General features: G+C 43.5%; 1 protein-coding gene and 1 non-coding gene across 2 annotated transcripts in view; both read right to left on the bottom strand.

Moving 5' to 3' along the window:
- Ntn1 (netrin 1) overlaps positions 1-22,423 on the bottom strand; it is a 177,912-nt gene that overhangs the window by 114,754 nt on the left and 40,735 nt on the right. The gene's annotated exons all lie outside the window — the stretch shown is intronic.
- Positions 7,564-7,632, bottom strand: Trnaa-ugc. Its single transcript has one exon. It is a non-coding gene; the product is annotated as a tRNA-Ala (tRNA).

Genomic DNA, 22,423 nt, shown 5'->3' with positions numbered 1-22,423 from the left:
CCATTCATCTATCCATGAGCACAGGTTATTATTGTGAATACGGCCAATATGAGCATAGGGGTACACTAATTAATGTCTGCTCAAGTGCCTTCATTTCATTTTGGCACAGTCTTTCTACATAGACAAGGAAGACCTAGAACTTGCTATGTAGCCCAGGCTAGATCCCAAACTCTCAATCCTCCTACCTCAGCTTTCAAGTGCTGAGATTATAATCATTTACCACCACACCTGACTCAAGTCCCTGCTTTAGAGTCTTTGTTTTTGTGCAGTACTGGGGCTTGAATGCATGGCCTGGGTGCTGTCCCTCACCTTTTTCTCCCAAGAGTGATGTTCTACTGCTTGAGTTACAACTCCACTTGTGGCTTTTTTCTTAGTAAAGAGTCTTGTTGGACTTTCCTACCCAGGCTGGCTTCAAACCTTGATCTTCAGATCTTAGCCTCCTAAGTAACTAGAATTACAGGTGTGAGCCACTAGTACCTGGCTGCTTTGGATTCTTTTGGGTTAGTAACTTTTCAATGTTTTATTGACATATCAAATTTGTTATAAAATTTCTCATAAAGTATATCACTTGTGGACTTTTCACAAACTAAACACATCCACGTAAATCAGCATCCAGATAGAGAAAGAATCGAAACCGTGGGCTGGAGATGAAGCAGAGCTCAGGGGTTCATTCAGTGTTCACCTGGCACATGTTAGGTAGGCCCTGGGTTTAATCACCAGCAACGCACATGCACACATGCACACATACACACAGAACTTTATGTTCACTGAATGTCACCTTACCCATAGCCACTGTCCTCTGCCCAACCAGCAAAATCAAAATCCTGACTTGCACAGCAAACACAAACTTAGCTGCTTTTAAACTTTACATCAAAAGGTTCAGCCAGTTACTGCATATATTTAAGTTGCTCACTCACTCCTATAAGACTTTACTCTGTTTGATACACTACCACTTACTTTTCTATTCTCTTGCTGATGAACATGTATGCAGAGTACAATTTGAAGCTATTACATGCAGTGTTACTATGAACACTCCAACCAGTGCTTCTTGGAAACGTATTCACACATTACTGATGGGCATACACCTAGGAGAGGAACTTCTGGCTCATTAATAGATACTGGCAAGCTGTTTTTCCAAAATAGAGTTGTGCGGTTTATACTTCTGCCAGCAAAATATTTCACCCACACTCATTATCTTCCATTTCTTTCTCATCTAGACATTCTGGTAGTGCCTTGTGGCTTTAATTTGCATTTTCTAGATGACTAATGAAGTTGAACACCTGGTCATGTTTATTATTTCCTCCTATGTTTTAGGTACAGGTCACAAAATCCCAGCAAGAAGGCAAAGCAAAGGTCTCAATGTGTTCCACAGCTGGATCTCACCAAGCCAGCCAGCCAGCCAGCCAGCCAGGGTTCAGGATGGAACTCTGCCTTGTGCTGTGTTATGTAAAACAAAGCAACTGTCCACTCACCTAGCCAGGACACTATCAGATGCCCTGGGCTGGCTTTTACTCCTCAGTTATTGTGTTTGCTCACAGCAGTGTCCCAAGAAATTGGCCTTTTGCTAATAGTGTCAAATGTCACTGGGTTGGGAAGGGCTGATACAAAAAGCCAACATAATGTCATAAATACAAGTGTGCAGTTCTTGAGAACAACAAGTCCCTTTTTGAGACACACACAACTTGGAGAATTCTGCAGTTAGTTAAGGAAGTAATAAAGCCATGTCTAGTCTTGCTTCAGAAGCTCTTCAATCAACTCTCACAACTAGACTCTATTTTGGGCCCACCCAAATTCAATTTTATTCTATACAGCAAATTGTATGGAGACCCTATAGTGTGGCACACGTTGAGACAATGATGCTAGAGTCCCAGACATGGAAGATAGTTCCAGCTCTCAGATGGCTGTTATGGCCCTCATGAATATAACGATAAAACAGAATGCGATAAACATCTTAATTAAGAACATAGTGAACTTCATGGAGAGGAAACATCTGGTTATAGAGAACCAAGGAAGCTTCACGGAGGAGGAGGAAATTGAGATGGAGTCTAAACTCTGGCTAGGAGATCAGAGCAGTCAGAAACAGCTAGGGAAGGCCCTCCAGAAGGAAGAGCCTGAACTAAAAGGAATTGGCTGGAAAACTCCCAAAGCCAAACCCACAAAGATACTAAGTGATAACAAAAAATCAACCTATGGATTACCAAAAAATTAAAAAATTAGATTTTAAAATATCCACAAAGAGATGAGTATGAGTGCCAGTGTTTCACACTTGTAATTCTAGCTCTCTCAGGAGCCTGAGAGCCAGAGAGTTACAATTTGAAGGCAAACTAGGCAGAAAAAGTCCAAAAGACTCCATCTTCAATTAGCTAGCAAAATGCTGTATTAGAAGCATGGCTCAAGTGGTTGTGTGCCAACTGTGCGCAAGCCAAGTAAGTACTGTAGAAGGCCTTGCGTTCAAAGCCCAGTACTAAATTTTTTTATATTTAAGCCACAAATGTAATTAAAAGGCAAACACCACACTAGAAAATAATTATACACAGTACCAGAATTACCATGACTCAACTTATAATTTACAATTTTTCAACTTTATGCTGGTGTGAAAGTGATATGCATCAGTAGAAACTGCACTTTGAATTTTAAATTTGGATCTTTTCCCAGCCTAGCAATGATATACGTGAAATAATAAGCATAATTCCATTTCATTTCAGAATTCATGTACAAAGAATAGAAAAAATATCAAAAGAATGCATGCCAAAATGTCATCAATATTTTCTCTAGATGGAAAGATTTCAGGTTTTTTATTCCTTGTGTTTCTCTGTATTTTCTTAAATTTCTAAAATTAACACACATCACTTTTGGAATCAGAAAGAAAATGAATACTGAAGCATAGAGGGGGAAAGCTTTCTTGCCAAAGGGAAATGAGAGATAAAAAGTGCTCATTTCTCAAAACTACAACCAATGATTTACATTGGGTAGGGGAAGGGGGAGGTCGAATATTGCTGGGAATCGAACCCAAAGCCTTGTGCACACTAGGCAAGTGCTCTACCACTAAGCCAATGACTTACACTCTGGTTCATGGCATGTGCTGCCGAGGCTGAGAATGCTCAGCATCCTCCCAAGGACTGCTCCAGCCCAGTTCTCTGAAAACAGCTTCTACTTGTGCCTGGTACTGCAGCAACCTCAAACATAAGGTTCCTGCCTAAGGCTGTGGCATCTTTAGTCTCAGAATATACCACAAGAACTTGCTATCCTGCAGGACCCATTGCACAGGTTCTTAAGCCATGCACCTGCTCCCTTCTCATCTCCCATGGCCTTGCCTGGCTACACAGGTGCCTCCCACAACCTGTAACTAGGTACCCTTCACCACCAATCAAGATGCTAATAGACAGCATAATAAGCAACAACTGAGACAGATGTAGATACAGGTCCCAGGAGCAGATGGCCTGAACCTTGTCTCCAGGAACAGCAGTGCAAAGGACCATTTATCCACAATCTTGAGAACCTATTTATCCTTATTCTACATTTGGTTTTGAAAAGTTCATCTATTTTCCTTTCTTCAGGGTCTAAGAGCATGTAGATTAGGAGTAGAACATTAGAAAATCAGAATGAAAACTCCTATTTATATAGATGTTCACGTGTGACAGCTTTAGTTACAGATGAAAAATCCTGGGTACAGGGAAGAATATTCAAATAAATTATGTTTCATGTTCTCAATAGCACAGGGAGGAGGCTCTATGTAGAAAATGTGTGAAGAGTGGGCTTCAGAGTTACAGCATTCCCATCTCTCTGGCATAGGCAATCTAACATCTCATGAAGGATACAAAATGTCGCCCTTCCCAGGATGAATGAGCATCTGGCATGAGAAGGAGACTCACATGTTACAGCAGCATTTGGATTTCTGGCTTTTGCATTTTCACTTCCGTTAGTGTTTGAAATGTTTTCCATGTCTGTGAATTATGGCTTCAATTAACACAATGGTTAAGAAAAGAAGAAGAAGTGAGAGAAGGATAAGTTTTGGAAGCAGAAATAATTGATAACAGCTTGGAAACAAGAGAAGAGATACAAGGAGCTTCAGCAAGTCAGTAACGCAAATGAGACAGGAGGAGGGTAGGAGAAAAGCAGAATTTGGGACCCAAGAGGCAAATAGATATATAATACCTATTGTTTCCTGACCACATGACTGTACTACACAATTAAGTTATGCACTAATGATGCTGCCAAAACATCAAAATAAGATTAGTTTGCATTTGACACCCTTTGAAAACAATTTTAGTAGCATAAACTAACTGTACAAAGGGGTGTCATTTATGATATTTTTGACATTTATGTAATGTACTTTGATCCAATTCATCCCATCTGTATTGTTCTTTCTTAGATCCTTCCTTTCTTCCTCCCCTCCATTTTAACAGTTTTTGGTGGGTTTCATTGTGCTATTTTAACACACACACACACACACACACACACACACACACACACATACACACACACACACACACACACACACACACACACACACTTCTTTTGCTGTGCATCAGTGGCCCAGGCCTCTAATCCTAGCTACTCAGGAGACTAAGATCTGAGGATCATAGTTCAAGACCAGCCTGGGCAGGAAAAGTCCGTGAAACTCTTATTTCTAATTAATTACCCAAAAGTTAGAAATGGCCCTATAGCTCAAAATGGTAGAGCACTAGCCTTAAGCATCAAAGCTCAGGGACAGTGCCAAGGCCCTGAGTTCAAGCCTCAGTACCAGCACAAATGTTTAAAAAAAGAAAAGTACTTCTTTCCTATTCACCTCCCCCATCACCCTCTGCACTGAACTTTCTATGCAGAAAAATTTGAAATACTACAGACATCCCCATTAAAGTCAGAATTAAGACAAGGATACCTAGTATCATCCCTACTACTTAAAATTGGTGTGGCCATAGCAACAGGTCAGGAAAAGACAATAAATGCAGAAACACTAAAAAGGAATAGTTATTATTATTGTCAACCCATGAAACCCAGAAAGACTATAGAGCCGGGCGCCAGTGGCTCACGCCTGTAAGCCTAGCTACTCAGGAGGCTGAGATCTGAGGATCGCGGTTCAAAGCCAGCCCGGGCAGGAAAGTCTGTGAAACTCTTATCTCCAATAAACCACCAGAAAACCAGAAGTGGCGCTGTAGTTCAAGTGGTAGAGCGTTCGCCTTGAGCCGAAGAGCTGAGGGACAACGCCCAAGCCCAGAGTTCAAGCCCCACGACCGACCAAAAAAAAAAAAAAAGAAAGATTATAGAGCTTCAGTTCAGTAAGCAGATCAGTGATTATGTAAATACACAAAGAGCAATTTCCTTCTAATATAGGAAATATACTAGAAAACGATAGCATTCCCCACGATAAGCAAACAATTCCAAATGCCCACAGAGCCACCTGAGAAGTATGGGGGGATCTAGATGAGAAAACTATGTATATACTAAAGCTCCAGATGAAAATATTCAGTATTAAGTATGCCAGCTCCTTCAACATTCTTCTATAAGCTTAATGCATTTTTTCAATCAGAATCATAGAGGAATTATTTTTTAAGTTAGCTAAATTGTTCTAAAGTTCATTTGGAAACAGAATGCAAGAGACCAGCCAAGAAATTTTGTAACCACGGGATTCGTGCCCTAAAATAATTAAAATATTAAAACAGCATGGTACTGGCAAAAGAACAAAGATCTGTATCATTGGACAGAAAGAACTCCAGAAATAGATCGAAGAATATATTTAAATGAACATAGGCAAAGTGGAGCATTTTGAACCAATAGTGAGGGCAGGTAAGTTTGGAATCTCCACCTTTGACTGAATTCAGATCATTTCATAAATGAATCCAAGATATATGTAAAAATTAAGTATGAAAGTGCTATAAGAAATTAAAATGTAGATGAAGACCTACAACATCAAAGAGAGGTTAAGTATGCTAGGAATAACATTATAGCCGAAGTTTTTAAAAAAACCCACTTAGAAATTACTATACAAAAATAAAATGTTAGCCAAGCATCGGTGGCTCACATCTGTAATCCTGGCTACTCAGGAGGCTGAGAATTGAGGATCCTGGTTCGAAGCCAGCTCAGGCAGGAAAGATAGTGGGACTTTTGTCTCCAATTAGTCACAGAAAAGGCTGGAAATGGCACTATGGCTCAAGTGGTAAAGTGTTAGCCTTAAAGGAAAGGAGCTCAAGGACAGCACAGAGTTCAAGCCCCACAATGGGCATATAAATAAATAAATATTTTCTCCCAGGGGGCAATACTGAGGCTTGAATTCAGAGCCTTGTACTTGTTCAGCTGGCTTGCTTAGCTGGTGCTCTACCCCTTGAGCCATGCCTCACACTCAACTTTTTGCTAGTTATTTTGGAAATGGAGTGCTGTAGACTGTTCTGCCTGAACTGGCCTTGAACTCCAATCCTCTCAAGCATCCTTCATAGCTAGGATTACAGGCATGAGCTTTTTTTTTAATTTAATAAGAATAAATTAACTGAATAAAAGGGTTTTACTGTGATATTTGCAACTTGTCAAATGGATTTTTATATCAAAGAGTATAAGAAGCAAAATGCAGAGGCTAAGGGAATTAAAATTTCTAGATTTCTTGATAGAGACAAAGAATACTCATAAATGAACAAAATACTTCAGGTGAAGGCATACACAGAGATAATGAATTACAAATTCCCAAAAGAAGAAATGCAAAACATTGACACTGAAAAAACACTCACATCTGTCATCCTAGCTACTCAGAAGGCTGAGATTTGAGGATCAAAGTTCGAAGCCAACTCAGGCAGTGAAGTCTGTAAGACTCTCATCTCCACTAAACTAGCAAAAAACTGGCAGTGGTTCTGTGGCTCAAATGGTAGAGCACTAGCTTAGAGCAAGAAGAAGGTTAAGGACAGAGTCCAGGCCCTGAGCTCAAGACCCATGATCAGCATGAAAAGACAGAGAGAGGAGAGGGGGAAGGGAAGGGAGAAGAAGAGTAAGGGAGAGAGGGAGGAAAGGAGAGAGGGAAGGAGGGAGAGAGGGAAGGAGGGAGAGAGGGAAGGAGGGAGAGACGGAGGGAGAGAGGGAAGGAGGGAAAAGGAGGGAGGGGAGAAGGAAGGGGAGAGAGAGAGAGAAAGACAAACATTCACAGAAATGGATACTTGTAAAACCAATTAACTATTTCTTACTCAAGTTGGCAAACGATTTAGGGGCCTGGATCAAGTAACAGAGCATAAGGCCCTGACTGCAATCCCTGGTAGTACTTTTTAAAAAAAAAGATTAATAATGATAATAACACAGTATCTATCAAAATGTAAACATGATATATCCAAGAAGTTTCTCCCTCACATAAAGGGAAAAGGGTAATTTTCCTTTTATTTTAACTTGCCCATATCGTCTAAGTGTTTTCAACAAGTATCATGTCAAACAGAAAATACTTTTTTCTTTTTCTTTTTTTTTTTTTGGGTCCGGTCGTGGGGCCTGAACTCTGGGCCTGGGCGCTGTCCCTCAGCTCTTTTAGCTCAAGGCTAGTGCTCTACCACTTGAGCCACAGCGTCACTTCCAGCTTTTTTCTTTTTGCTTATGTGGTGCTGGGGAATCGAACCCAGGGCCTCATGCATGCAAGGCAAGCGCTCTACCACTGAGCCACTTCCCCAACCCCCAAACAGAAAATACTTTTAAAATAGTTATTTGTAAAAGAAAGCTTATAAAAGAAAGCCAGGCGCCAGTGGCTCATGCCTATAATCCTAGCTACTCAGGAGGCTGAGATCTGAGGATCAAGGTTCAAAGTCAGCCCAGCAGGAAAGTCTGTGAGACTTTTTTTTATTGTGAAAATACTGTATAGAGGGGTTACAATTACATGGGCAAGATAATGAGTACATTTCTTATCAAGCATTATAGCCTCCTCCTTTGTTTCCCCTTCCCATCCCTTCCCATTCTCCTCCCCCTCCCCCGCTCCCCCATCGAATCCTCCCTCCCCCCACCAAAGTTGTAAAGTTCGTTTTTCAACATAACGACTTGTACATCTCATTGTTGGAATGGGTCCAACTGTATCCCTGTTTTAACAATTTGTTTTTTCCCTTCCCCTCCACAAATTATACCAACATCATATACAGTGAAAGCAGGGGTTATACTGTGGGGGAGGGACATAGAAAGCAACAAAGAAATAATCTTATAAATATGTTAGAAACAATCGCATGAAAGTAAAAAAGTTTGAATACATATCTTAGGGTTCATTTCCCTAACATCAACTTATCTGACCTTTTCTGCTTGATTCAGACATATACTAGTTATTGCAAATAAGGGAAACCATGGGACCTATGTTTCTTTGGGCCTGGCTTACTTCACTTAATATATAATGGATCAAAGAGATAGAGCATTAGCCTTCAGCTGAAGAGCTGAGGGACAGCTCCCAGGCCCAGAGCTCAAGTTCAAGTATCTCTACATTCATAGCAACATGATTCACAATAGCCAATGTCCACAGAATCAATGAATGGATAAACAAAATAGGGTACATCCATACAGCAGAGTATTATTCAGCTTTAAAAAAGAAAATTCTGTCATGCTCCCACATGGCATTCTGCTAAGTGACATTCATATAGGCGGAGACTAGAGGCTGGAGTGATGGCGAGCTATTTAATGGGTAGAGTTTCCATCTGGGATGATGAAAAGCCTGGGGGTGTCTGCACAACAATGTGAGTGTACTTAACACTATCCAACTATACATCAAAACAAGTATAAGATGGTGAACTTTATGAGTATTTTACCACGATTAAAAAGAACCATCATTTTTAAAGCTTGACACATACGTAGTTCAGTTGCACAGAGTTTGGGAAGTCACTTGTGAGGAACAGCTCATTCTCTGATGATGCCTAAACGAGGTGTGACTGTAGAAAAGTAAGACACAACCAACACCCCAGAGACCTTCCATTTGGCACGGAGACTCCTCCTCCGCCTGGCATCCAGTACCCTTCTCAGGCTGGCTCTTTTACAACCTATCTCCCTTTGGTCAGCTTCACAAGCTCCAGCCTTCTGCGGCCAGGCTGAGGCAGAGGGCTCCCACTGGAGAGATAGAAAGGAATAAAAGGGGCTACTCACTTCCCAGCTACTCTTCTCCCAACATGCCACAGCCCTGGGGTGTGCAAGCCCTCCAAAAGTATGGCTGAGCCTCCTCAAGGCCCCCAGCTCCCCTGCCCCGTTCTCTTGGCTCCCATTCTAGAGCAGCATTTGACTTTCTAATTCTCCCCTCCTTGCAACAAAAAGCACAATGTTCCCTGGGCACTTGGCCTGGTGTCTGTACCCAAGCAGAGCCAGAGCCAGTGAGGGCGGCAGCAGGAAGCCAGCACACCAAGGTCCCCTGCCCAGCTGCCTCTGGTACGATGAACCTCTACCAACCAGGATCAGATTTCCCCCTTTTGCAAGCAAAACATCAGTGCTATTAAATGACTTTTTTGCTCAGAGTCCCAGAGGGTCACATGCACCTGTGTACATGTGTGTGCATGTGCATGTAGGTGTGTGCATGCACTAGTACTGGAGCTTGAACTCAGGGCCTGAGTGCTGTCCCTGAGCTTTTCCCCTCAAGGCTGGCACTCTACCACTTGAGCCTTACTTCTACTTCCAACTCTGCTCCCTAACTGAAAATTGAAAATAAGAGTTTCACAGACTTTCCTGCCTGAACTAGCTTCGAACTTCAATCCTCAGATCTTAGCCTCCTGAGTAGCTACAGTTTTAGGTGTGAGCCACCTGTGCCTGACCCAGAGGGAGTCTTTAATTGCTTTGTGAGGTGAGACAAATTAAGTTGGATGGGACTGGTTCTTTTTCCAAAAGATGCTCCATCCTAGAAGGTGAAAGGAGACAGGTGTTCATACCATCTCTGCCAACACAGCTCTGACCATCCCCCATTCAGTCTGGAGAGGACAGACAGCACATGGGCTTTGGGACTTGCAGAAGGGAGTGGTGTCTGATCTGCTCAATAACTACACCACTGTAGCCAGATAATTATCAGTGCTATAGAAAAAGTTTGCTTGGCCACTCAATTAAGTCCTCCCCAGAAGCTGCAGGAAGCTAGGAGGAGCAGGTTGTAAAAGAGAGATGAAACCTCCTCCTAGACAGACAGATCCCAGGCAAGTGGCTGCTGCTGGGAACACAAAGCCTGTCTCCAGTGCTGTGGGAAGATGGAAGGTCCCTGAGCAGCTGAGTGCCCTCCATAGTCAAAGTGCCCTCCACAGATCTGAGAAACACACACAGTTCTTACATTTGAAACCAAGAGGAATGGTGCACTGTAATCCCAACTACACAGGAGGCAGAAACCAAAGATTGTAGGCCAGAAAAAGTTCTTGAGGCCCTCATCTCAAACAATAAGAGGCTGAACAGGTTAGCATGTACATGTCATCTCAGCTACACAAGCAGTATAAGAGGACCATGGTCTAGGCTAGCTGATTTGGGCAAAAATTCAAGACCCTATATATGAAAAATAACTAAAGTCAAAAAGGCTATGGGCATGGCTTGGGTGGTAAAGCACTTGCCTAGCAAGCACAAGTCCCTGAGGGTTAGAACTCCAGTACCATAAAAAACCACTTCCATTCAGCCCAGCAGCAAGAAACTCACCAGGGCCAGGGAATCAGGGACATCTAAGAATGCCTTGTAGCAAAACCTTCTGAGTAATAATCACCAAGAAAACATGATCATGCAGGATATTGCTCTCAGGACTTGATCAAGGTACAGAGGGTAAAAACTGGAAAGAAGCTAAAATACATGTGGTTAAATAAGAAAGGTGGGTAGAGCCAAAGGTGGGCTCCATATGCCTGGTCTCTCATCTCCCACTGCAGGGTGAGTCCACCCCCTGGGCTAGAGGAAGACACCAGAGCAGTCAACGCTACACTGATGGCAGCCACCCAAGGTCCACACATGGGGCCGGGAGAAATTAATCAGTAAAGCCAACCATTTCAATGGTTCAGACACATCATGCTATGCAGGGTGAACAGGTGTGAGGATTCTGTGATCGCTAGCCATAAGGAACTCTGGGTGAGCGGGTTTCTCTGTGCTTAGAAGCATTCAAGCTCTTGACACTGGAAGGAAAGGAACAGATTTGCAACCCTGAGGTCCTCCACTCGTGCCTCCAGCCAGCTCAGAAATGGTTCCCACCAAGCTGCCAGCCCAGCCTGAAAATCCAAAGCCTGCAAAGAAGATAACTGAAGCAGAAAAATCTTCCATCTGCAACATCTGAATGTGTTCCAGGCTTCCGGGTCTGCCCTAGGGTCACAGTCTCAGAACCCATTTACTCTTCTGTCTGGGGGAGTTTTGGGGGTTGTGGGGCTTCACACAGCCACAGCTGGAAGGGACCTCAGGGGACATAGAAATCAACGACAAAAAGGGAGGGTGAGACCTGGAGAATGAAAGAGATGGCCAATGGTATCCAGTTACCTGGTGCTGACCCCAACTCATAAGAGGCCCCTCAAAACCATTAAGAGCAAGATGATGGAAATTTTCAAATGAGAAAAGAAGGCCCAACTGGGTACCAGTGGCTCAGGCCTGTAATCCTAGCTACTCAGGGAGCTCAGATCTGAGGATCACAGTTCAAAGCCAGCCCAGAGAACTGTGAGACTCTTATCTCTAATAAACTACTCAAAAAAGCTGGCAGTAGCACTGTGGCTCAAGTGCTAAAGTGCTCTCCTTGAGAAAAAAAGCTCAGGGACAGTGCTCAAGCTCCGAGTTCAAGCCCCAGGACTGGCAAAAAAAAAAAAGGCAGCCCCCTTGAAGCCTTCCCAAATTCCTAATACTCAGGTATTTTGTTATAGCAACAGAAAGCTGACTGACAACACTATTCTAGGAAGCTATTGGGCAAAGCTCAGGTCCAGAATCCCAAAGGAAGGGGCAGCTGTCTTGAGCAAAATGGTATGAATTCAGCCTCCCCTGTTTGATTTTTAACCTTTGGGTGTTTGTGGAAATAGATACGTGGAGGGAGCTCTAAAGATGAGTCCACATGTGTGTGGTGAGAGGGTAGTCTTACTCTCAGTCTCAGAATTCCGTATGGAAGAGGGAGATAATGCTTCAGACCCCTCTTCTGCTGCTGCTTTCACCCCATCCTCAGTTCTACTGTCCGCTAAGCAACCAGGCTGCCCTTTGTACAGCACAAACATCTTGATAACCTGTTGTTATCAAGATGAATCCAAATGCTTGACAAAGCAACCAGGCTTGCAGGACCAGCCCCTCATCTCTCAACCCTCACTCCAGCCACACAGGATCTCTTTGGGACCGGACCCCACTTCCCCCTGAGTTGTCATCTGAGCCCCTGTGCCCTCCACGTCCCTCTCTCAGGAATGCTTCCTCAATCCCCTTCTTGATCTCGTCAGCCTGGCCAACTCCTACCTCTCCTACGATAGTAGGGAAGGCTCTGGAGAAGACAGCTTCTTGAATTCTGGATGTGACACTGAGAAACTCACTGTGATTTTAGCCAGGTTGCCTAACCTTTATAAGCCTCAATTTCCTCACTTCTAAAACAAGAGTAACAACTTAAGAATTAAAGAAGACAACTCAAGCAAAGAGCTCTGCACGGTGCCAGGCATATGAAAGGTGCTCAATGGATGCTGGATTGGTAATGATGGGGATAGAAAGATTACAGTAATAGCAATGATAATGTGATAATGGCAAATGACATGGTGCCAGTGATGAAGATTATGACAATTAAGGATAAAAACTGCAATAACAATGATGTTGATAGTGATGTCACTTCCTATAGGAAGCCTACCCTGATTCTGCCCCAGGACTAGCTCAGATTCTCTTCCTCCAGTTCCTGCTGTGGCAGGATGAGTATCTCCCCATAATGTAATTGCTAGTATGCCTCACCTCTACAGTGATTCGTTTGAGGACAGGATCCCTGTGGTGGTCTCCACTCTATTCCCATCACTTAGCACATGTATGGGCACCAGTAGCTCATGCCTGCAATCCTAGCTACTCAATGAGAGCTGAGGATCCTGGGTTAAAGCCAGTCAGGGCAAAAAGCCCCTTTGAAACTCTATCTACAACCAATCATGAGCAAGAAAGCCATCAAGAACACAAGGACTGGCAACAAAAAGTACTAGCAACAAAAAAAAAAAAAAGAAAAAAAATCATGCATCATTTAACAATAGAGGGATTGTTTGAAAATGCATCATTTGCCAGTTCATCATCATGTGACATCAGATGAAAGATGGCCTACCTACCCTAAGATGGCTTTTCATTGAACAAGATGTTGTTATGCTGTCCTAGCTGAATGATTGTAATGTGCATTTATGACATAACCACCAATCTTTCTACATTACCACTTGCTATTACTAAAAAAATAATCACTCTTGGCCACGTGCTGGGAACTCTCCCTACTCTCCAGCCAATGCAAGAGAGAAATAAAGACTGGGAAGACTGTGGTTCAAGTTCAGCCCAGACAAAAAAGTTGGCAAGCTCTCTATCTCAACAGAAAAAGTTGGGTATCATGGTGCATATCTGTCATCCCAGCTGCAAGAGAACTATAGTCCAGACTGGCCAGAACAAAAAGTGAGGCCCTATCTCAAAAATAACCAGAGCAGGGGCTGGGAATGTGGCTCAATGGTAGAATGCTTGCCTAGCATGCATGAAGCCCTGGTTCAATTCCTCAGTACCAAATAAACAGAAAAAGCCAAAAATGGTGTTGTGGCTCAAGTGATTTTAGAGTACGAGCCTTGAGCAAAAGAAGCTCAGGGACAGTGGCCAGGCCCTGAGTTCAAGCCCCAGGACTGGCCAAAAAAAAAAAAAGAAAAAAAAGAACAAAAAGGGTTGAGGTGTGTAGTTCAAGTGGTAGAGCATGTGTCTAGCAAGTACAAAGCCTTGAGTTTAAACATCACTCTCATAAGACTTGTTTTTCCAACTCTGGCTACTAAAAAAGCCAGAGGTGGGACTCTGGCTCAAATGGTAGAATGCTAGCCTTGAGCAAAAGAATCTCAGGGACAGCACCCAGGCCCTGAGTTCAAGCCCAAGACCAGTAGCAAAAAAAAAAAAAAAGTGATTTGTACAGGGTGCAGGTGGTTCATACATATAATCCTAGCTACACAGGAAGGAGGTTGAGATCTGAGAAACCAGCCCAAGCAGAAGAAAACCTATGAAACAAGTTACAGAAGGTCCAGGGGTCTCCTTAGAGTCAGTCTGGCAGGACACGGGAGCCAATGATCTCAGGTACCATTCCTTAGAAGGTAATCTGTAATCTCCCAGGACACACCATTCCAGCCACTCCCCCTCCCTCAAGCCCCTCCCCACAAGGGCCACCCTGTGACAGCATCTTGTGAAAACAACACTCTGGTGGCTGTTTCTACATAGAAATGATGATAGGGTTTAGGTTTCCCTCCCACAAAATGACTAGACAAAACAGCTTTTTTAAAAGTCATTTTGTGCCCTTGTGAAAATACTCTCTTGCTGTTCTCAGCATGTTTATCTCATGCAATATACATGTTCCCAAAAAGCTAACAATTCTTTATTTGTACATCTTATCCATTTTGAAGTGTATTTGGTGAGCATTCTGTTTAAAGGAACACTAACATTAAAGAAGGACACCACTCTTGCTGTAGATGCTTTTTAAACCTGGATTTCATAGTCCTTCCTAGGATCAGAATGTGTGTGAGTGCACACATCTGTGTGTGCCAGTACTAGAGCTTGAATTCAGAACCTGTATGCTGTGCCTTAGCTTTTTCAATCAATGCCAGCAGTCTACCACTTAAGCCATATCTCCACTTTCAGCTTTTTGCTAGCTAACTGGAAATAAGTCTTACAGACTTTTCTGCCCAGCCTGGCTTCAAACTGCAATCTTCAGTAGCTAGAATTACAGGCATGAGCCACCAGTGTCTGGCTCCAAACCAGAAGGGTTCAGGAAGACCTGCAGTTGCTTCATATGCCTCTCAAAGGAGAGAGCCTAAAAAAAAAAATGTCATATTCCAAACACAACTGCCTCTCCTCTAAGAAAGTAAAAGTTCCCATCTCTGTAACAAGTAACAGAAAACTCAAAATACCTTTAGAAAACTCTATGGTTTTGAGTAGTAACTGGATATTACCAAGGTAGAGCTAGTTTTATATAGAATGTCATCTTCTGAAAATGTCATCTTCTGAAATTAGTATACTAGGTCTAACTTGTGCCATCTTAGCCACGTAGTGGATGATAGAGAATTGGGTTTAACTGGCGCCATCTTGTCTTCATGGTGGAGGCAGGAAAGTTCCACCATCAGGTGATTAATAGGTGTGCCTGAATTCATAGAGGCAGGGGTAGGGACTTAGACTGTGCCTGAACTCTGGAGACTCTCAAGGTTCCTGTGACCCTGCCCCCTTACCCTGACACTATTTGGGCCTGGACAAGTTCAGGCGTGGGGGGATGCCATACCTCATGTCTTGAGTCTCCTGACTCTCTTCTGGTCACCATGGTGTTCCACTTTAGCTCTCCACTGGAGTTGATCTGGTTTGTTGGTATTATTTTTCTGCTCTTTCTTTCCTCTCCTGCTCTCATGGCTCAGCTTCCTAACAGTGTTAAGTATATTTGAGAGGCTGTAGGTCTTTGGGATACAAGTCCACCTGCAGTCACCAGCTTTCTAATAAAGACTCCCAACTTGACCTTTCAGAATGTCATTTCTCTGTTTCTTGTGACTAAGTTCCCATACACCATTTCCATCTGTCATCTAAGCCTTCAAAATATCAGTATTATCCCAGAAGCTGAGCACCAGTACTCATACCCGTAATCCTAGCTACTCTGGAGATTCAAGACCTGAGGATCAGGGCTGAAAGCCAGACCAGGTAGAAAAGATGGTAAGACATTTGTTTCCAATTCACCACCAAAAAGCCAGAGATGGAGTTGTTTCAAATGTTAGAGCACTAACCTTGAATACAAAAGCTCTAGGACAGCACCCAGGCCGAGTTCAAGCTCAAGACTGGTAGTTTAAAAAATTATTCTAGAGTTGTGGTGGCAAAATGAATGCTGTAGTTCAAAGCTGCATCCCAATACACAAGGAGAGAAGGCTCCCAGACTTTCCCATTGCACCCCACAAAAGCTTTCAACCAATATCTTCTCCTACCTCATTAGACTAAACTGAGTCACACATCCATTCCTGAACCTGGTCCTGTAGTTAATAGGTTAAGTCATCACATGGAAGACTGATTATATAGATCTTGTACAATCTCCCCAAAGCCAATAGCAGAAAATGGAGGGGTTCCAGTGGAATGGGTTCTGGGGAGATATGTGATATGTGTTTAAAAAAAAAACTGCTTTTTTTTTTTTCCTGAGAAACACTGCCTCCTTACTTGGACTTACAAATTAACTGGAGTGGAATAAAGTCTAGGCATCTCTGACTCCTCCACTTTATATCTGTGTCCTTTGTCCAGATATATTCTCTTCTGGAGTCATTTTGCAGCCATCTTGGATTCCAGAAAGGATCAGAACACCTGCCAGGCCTCAATGACTCCTATTGTAACAAGTCTCCACCTGACCAACCTTGAGACAATGGGCTGTCAGACCACCAGACACCACCTCTGAACACACCTGTCACTTGAGACTCTCTTAACTATGTATAGCTTTTGCCTCCTAACCCCCAGTTCCCTATTTAAGTATTTAGCTCGTCTGTACCCCAAAGATGGCTGAAGATGTACCAAAGTGCTGTCTTCCCCTAGCATACCTTTTGCCACGTAATAAAGAGGTGAGTGACTAGAGCTGATTATATGAAGCTCCTGGAATTTGGGCTTGGGGGGGTCTAAAAACTCTCATTTTCATCAGTGCCCCCTACTGAAATAAGGATACTAGGTCTAACTGTTGCTATCTTGGAAACATGGTGGATGATATAGTGGATGTTAGGGAATTTCCAAAAACTCTTGGAGGTAGAATCCCACCCCCAGGTAATGGGTATGCCTAAATTCATAAATGCAGGGACAGGGACTTGGATAATAGGTTACTGGACCTACCATACCTACACCATGAACTCAGAAGACTCTCTATTCAACATGCTCACAGACACCACAGGTCCTTTACCATGACACTTGCATGCTCAATAAGAGACCACAGCCAGTGTCTACCACAGGGACTCAGATGCTCTTCTCTACCAGCAGCCTGTTTAAAACAATGTAAACAAGTCCCGCAACAGTTGCTCGCACTTAAAATCCTAGCTGTTCAGGAGGTTGAGATCTGAGAATCATGATTCAAAACCAGCCTGGCTAGGAAAGTGAGTGAGACTCTTATCTCCAAGTAACCAGCAAAAAGCTGAAAGTGGAACTGTGGCTCAAGTGGCAGAGCATCAATCTTGAGTAAAAAAGCTAAGGGACAGCACCCAGACCCTGAGTTCAAGCCCTGTACCAGCACATACACACAAACGAACAAACACACATATCTTGTGAAAAGTGCTACCATTCCCGTAAAACTCAACAAAAGCCAATCCCTACAGTCATCAAAGAACCCCTGACAAATGAGGTATGGAGGATTTATCTGGAAAAGCCTAGGGAGAAAACTATAAAAACAAACACATATGATTCTCAACTCAGATAACTTCACAAATCTCTCTGATGAAACAAACTATAGAGACTGAAGACCATGTATTGTGGGCAAAACAGACAACACAGAACCTGGCCACCAGACCCAAACTCAAAGGAAAAGGTTGGCCTTGCATCAAAAGCTTGGCAAAGAATTGCACATTTCCAGGTCTGAAGTTAAAATTGAATATTTAAATATTTATCTGACTTATTTGATTATCCAGCCAACTATGCCTTCAACTATGGAACATTAAAGAGCTTCCCCTAAGGTTAGCCCAACCCCTACAAAACCTAGCTTCCTGCCATTCATAAGTTTACCGGTCTGTCATCAATCATCCCCTGAAAGGAGTAAAAATGCTGAGAAAGGCAGGTCTGAGACTAGAACTCCCTATGCCAGCAGGTTAGTTTCCTTGTTGACATGTTCTCTGGTTTCAATGTGTCCTCAAAAGTTCATGTGTTGGAAGCTTAATCCCCAAAGTCATACATTACAGGTATTTCAAGGTGAAGCCCTTTGAAAGGTAATTAGGATCAGATGAGGTCATGAAAGTGGGGACCCTACGAGTAATTAGTGGCTTCCTAAGAAAGAGAGACCCAAGCTAGCACACTTGCTCGATCTGGCCATGGGACACCCTCCTCACCAAACAACAAGAACATGCAGGCAGCAAGCTCCTAGACTTCCCAGGTTCCCAAACTATGGACTAATAAACCCCTATTCTCTTTATTTTTCTTGGTCCTAGGTATTTTGTCATAGCCACAGAAAATATGTAATGCAAAGTGGTACAGCAAGTGTGAACCTGTTATAAGGTCTTCATAGGAACATCACAAGGAGATCAACAAACAAGATCGGATGATTTGGTTGAAAAGTCAAAGACCAAGGTAGGTCTCCAGGGTAGATCTCATAGTATGAAGGCCACAGTGGACATACGTCTGGTTAATAACATGAGATTTCAAAGACTGAGTCACGAGTCTTTAAAAATACTCAATCGTGTAAGAAAGACAAGAACAGAGTTGGCTGATTGGAACCATTTGCCTCTCAAGATGAATGGAGTCTCTGAAAGTAGAAACAGAGAGGGCATCACAGAGAACAGGTCTCAACCTTCTCTCTGGAGGAAGAGACAGACAAGGCCTGAGCAGAGACACACAGCCATGAAGCCATGGGAAGATAGAATTTGACCCATGCGGGTCAAATGCCGAAGAGGCGAAATGTGAAACAGTGCACTGTCAAGGTACTAAAAAGTTCCAATAATGTGATATGAGGTTAGGAGGGACCACTGCCTAAGGAGAGGAGACATGTGAGGAGTCATCTAGAGCTAGAAGGAGCCCTAGGGAAAGGGAAAGGATTTCATGAAAAAAATAAATATATACCACTTACTTACCAAAGCCACTGATAGAGTAAAGGACAGAGGAAGAAGGTAAGCTCCCAGGCCTGTCTCACAGTGTGAAACACTTTTTGAAGGAGACTAAAATAAAGCCCAAACCTCCCAAGCAGGGTAGAAATGATGTACAACAACTCAACCAGGGGCGCCTGCCATCCTCTAATAGGGTTCCACTGCCACAAGACAGGGCTGGTAGACACCCTCCCACCATGTATCTCAAAATAAATAAATAAATAAATAGTGAAGTTCACAATAAGTCAAGCATGGAAAGCGGACCTGCCCCTGGCATCTAGGCAAACTATGTGACTTTCACAAAACAGCTAGAGGCAGCTACAACAGGAGCTGCCCCATAACAGATGCTTCATAAAGATTCACGGATAGGCATTTTGTAGACTTCTCCAAGCCACCGTTTCCTCACCTGTAAAGGATAGGAATCTGGCTCAGGCTCCTTAAGGTCTTTCCTGGACCAGGATGATTTTTACCTCAGACACTTCAGCCTCTGCTCTACATGCTCAGACCTGGCCTCAGGGCAAGAGCAGAAAGTAGCCATTCCCCAGGTTTTAGGGACCAAAGAAATGATGACCATGTTATAGAATGGATGTTGTACTGGGTCCATCTCCGCTTAGCTCAGCTCCTGCTCCTTGTATGTGACTCAAAACAACACCTCTCTGAAGGTCTCAAATGGTTTATCTTCCTTCCCAAGAGTCTCCTCCTCTACCTTTTATTCTAATGATAGCTATTCCTAGTGATAAGCGCTGTGTGTTCACCTTCAGTGCTGGTGGCCTTGTTAGGATCAATGAGCAGGCCTTACTCTGCTTTCCCAACAACAAAGGAACACGTGGATATGAAATGTTCTTGCTTGTTAAAAATTCCATCACAGCTGGAGATGCCTACATTTGTCATCCCAGCTACTGGGGGGGGGGGGGGGGTTAGGGGGGAGAGTTGAGATGGAAGAGGATCAAGGTTCAAGGACAGCTGAGGCAAAATAGCTCATGAGACCCTGTCTCAACAGAATAAGCTGGCTGTGGTGGTTCACACTTGTCTTCCCAGCTACATGGGAACTATGAATGGAAGGATTTCAGTCTAGGCCTGTCAGGACAAAAAGAAAAAAAATCAAAACCCAATTTCAAAAATAACCAGAGCAAAAAGGACTAGAGGCATGTCTCAAGCAGTAGAGCATCTAACCACCAAAGCCCTGAGTTCAAACTGCAGTACCTCTCAAACAAAAAAATCCACCACCTCGACATACCATGTGCAAGCCTGGTTAATGTGTAGCACAGAGGCTCACCAACAGGCAGTGAGGCACAATGGTTAGGAGCATGGAAAGCTTCATGGGGTGAGCTGTGGCCCATGTAGCCGTCACAATGACAGACACAGCTGAGGGTGACAATCTTCACTTCCCAGGAGAGAGAACATAACTTGCTCAAAGCACTGAATGAATAGTGGTTATAGCCCAGAAACCAAGTCTTTTGACTGCTGGCCCACTTAGCTCCACCTAAACCATCCTGTTGTCTCTCAGTAAACTTCTCACCCCAGATTTATCTGAATTCCTGTTCCCACCGAGTACACTCCTCAAACAATACACAGCCTCAATCTCTTTCTGGCCAGAATCTACACCATCGCTTCCATTTCTTTCTTTTTTTTTTTTTCCATTCTTTTTCATAATTTTTTTTTTAATTTTTCCATTTCCAACTAGAGAGTTAGGACTGGCTGGCTGTGTTTTGGTTACATTGTATCTCCAACTGCTATCAGTTCTTTCCTCTTTTTCCTTTGTGAATTCCAAGATGCCTCCAAACAGGAAAGAATATGAGGACATAGCAAGCTGACTTTCACCCAAGAGTCTGGACCACTACCTGCAATATAACAAAGCAGAATGTGTTTCCAGGGGGAAAAAAAGGAAGCAGGCACGTAGCCAAAGCTTCAACAGAAGAACACAACACTCTTCTCCAACTGCCATGTACATAACGTGCATGAAAAACTCAGACCCACACTTGTGTCACCATAGAGGAAGCAAAGTACTCCAGGTCAATCACCAAGACTCAGGAAAATGATGACAGATCTATGCTGATTTCCTTGGAATATGTTAGGGGAGTCGCCATGATGATGTAGAGCCAGGACATAGGACACAAGTTTTCACTTAGGGACACCCTAACCCTGTGTGGTGACAGGTAACTAAGTGGGATGCAAAAATATATACGTGTGTGTGTGTGTGTGTGTGTGTGTGTGTGTGTGTGTGTGTGTGTGTGTGTGTGTGTGTGTGTGTGTATCTTGATCACCGTTAATAGCACAAAATGTAGGTTCTGTGTATTTACGTTGAACTCCTAATTGTCAGACATGCGGAAGGCTGGGAAGCAGTGAGTGAGCTAGTCTAAAATAAGGTAATAATAGGAAACCTAAAAGGAGGCAAGGCACATTCAAGCATCCCCCATCCCCATGTTGAAGAAATTGCCGATTACAGGGGGAAGGAGACAGAAGATTCTGAAGGTACTACTGTACACTGTGCTACGGGACCTCTCTGATATGAAAGATGGATTATATGCCTTCCATGGGGTTAGGCTCTCCAAAAAGCTCCCATGAGCAGAGCCAACCAAGGACCTACTGAGTGTTCTGCTTTAGGTTCTGGGCAGAGCTGTCTCTGTTTGCAAACTACTGCCCAGCTGTAAGATATTTTCCTCTTTAAGGAAACATGTTTTCTCCCTCACTCCTGTCCTACCTCTTTCCTGCCAAGCTAGACCTGGCACAAGGCAGCCTCCAGGTGGCAGAAGGCAGAACAGGGCTATGTGTGGCTCTTGCTTGGAGTCACAGGACAGAGGTCTCTGATGTTCTCAAGGCTTCCTCCTCCCAAGGGGACCACAGAAGATGATGATTAACTATGGGATGCCCATAGTTCCTCTCCTTTCCTTCCTGTCTTCATAACACCAACCAGACAGACAGGACTCATAGAGCTTGTTGTAGAAATGGAGACATTTATGGAAGGGGCAGGTAACTTGACCAAGACTGTACCCTCTATAAGTGATGGAGCTAAGATTGAGCTCAGATGATAAGACTCCAGAGTCCATGCACTGCCTCTCCAGAAGCCCTGCAATACCCAAATCAACTAAGCCTGACTACAGCACAGTAAGGTTGACTTTTTTAACAAGCCACGTCCAGATCCACATGTTTCCCTTGGAGGCCAGGAAGGCAGGGTGAAGATGGCTCAGAGATTCTAACAGTGCCATCACTGCCCAAAGCATTTCCGAGACTTGTTTGGGGGAGCTGCCTTCAGGGACTTCTGAATATTCCAGATGGTGGCAGCGCCTCATTCCCTGGACATGAAGAGTACTTTCACATCCAGCCCCAACCCTTGGGTGTCAAATCTGGTGAACAGGCTCAGGGATCAGGCTTGGGTGATGTTGTTTTTGGATAAGACTGAACCATGGCTATAAAGTAACAAGTCCAGCTTTCCCCCTGGGGACTGGTAAAATGGCTCTCCAGGCTAGTGGAAGAAGTGTTTCGTTTTCCCAAGGTGGCTACTAATGCGGACAGGACACTCCTCTGAATCTATACACTTGGGTCTGTTTGGCAAAAAA

Source organism: Dipodomys spectabilis, unplaced genomic scaffold, assembly GCF_019054845.1.
Source record: "Dipodomys spectabilis isolate Male_0828 unplaced genomic scaffold, ASM1905484v1 ptg000004l, whole genome shotgun sequence".
Lineage (NCBI taxonomy): Eukaryota > Metazoa > Chordata > Mammalia > Rodentia > Heteromyidae > Dipodomys > Dipodomys spectabilis.
Note: the sequence above shows the minus strand (reverse complement) of the source record. Positions and strands in the feature narration are given on the sequence as shown.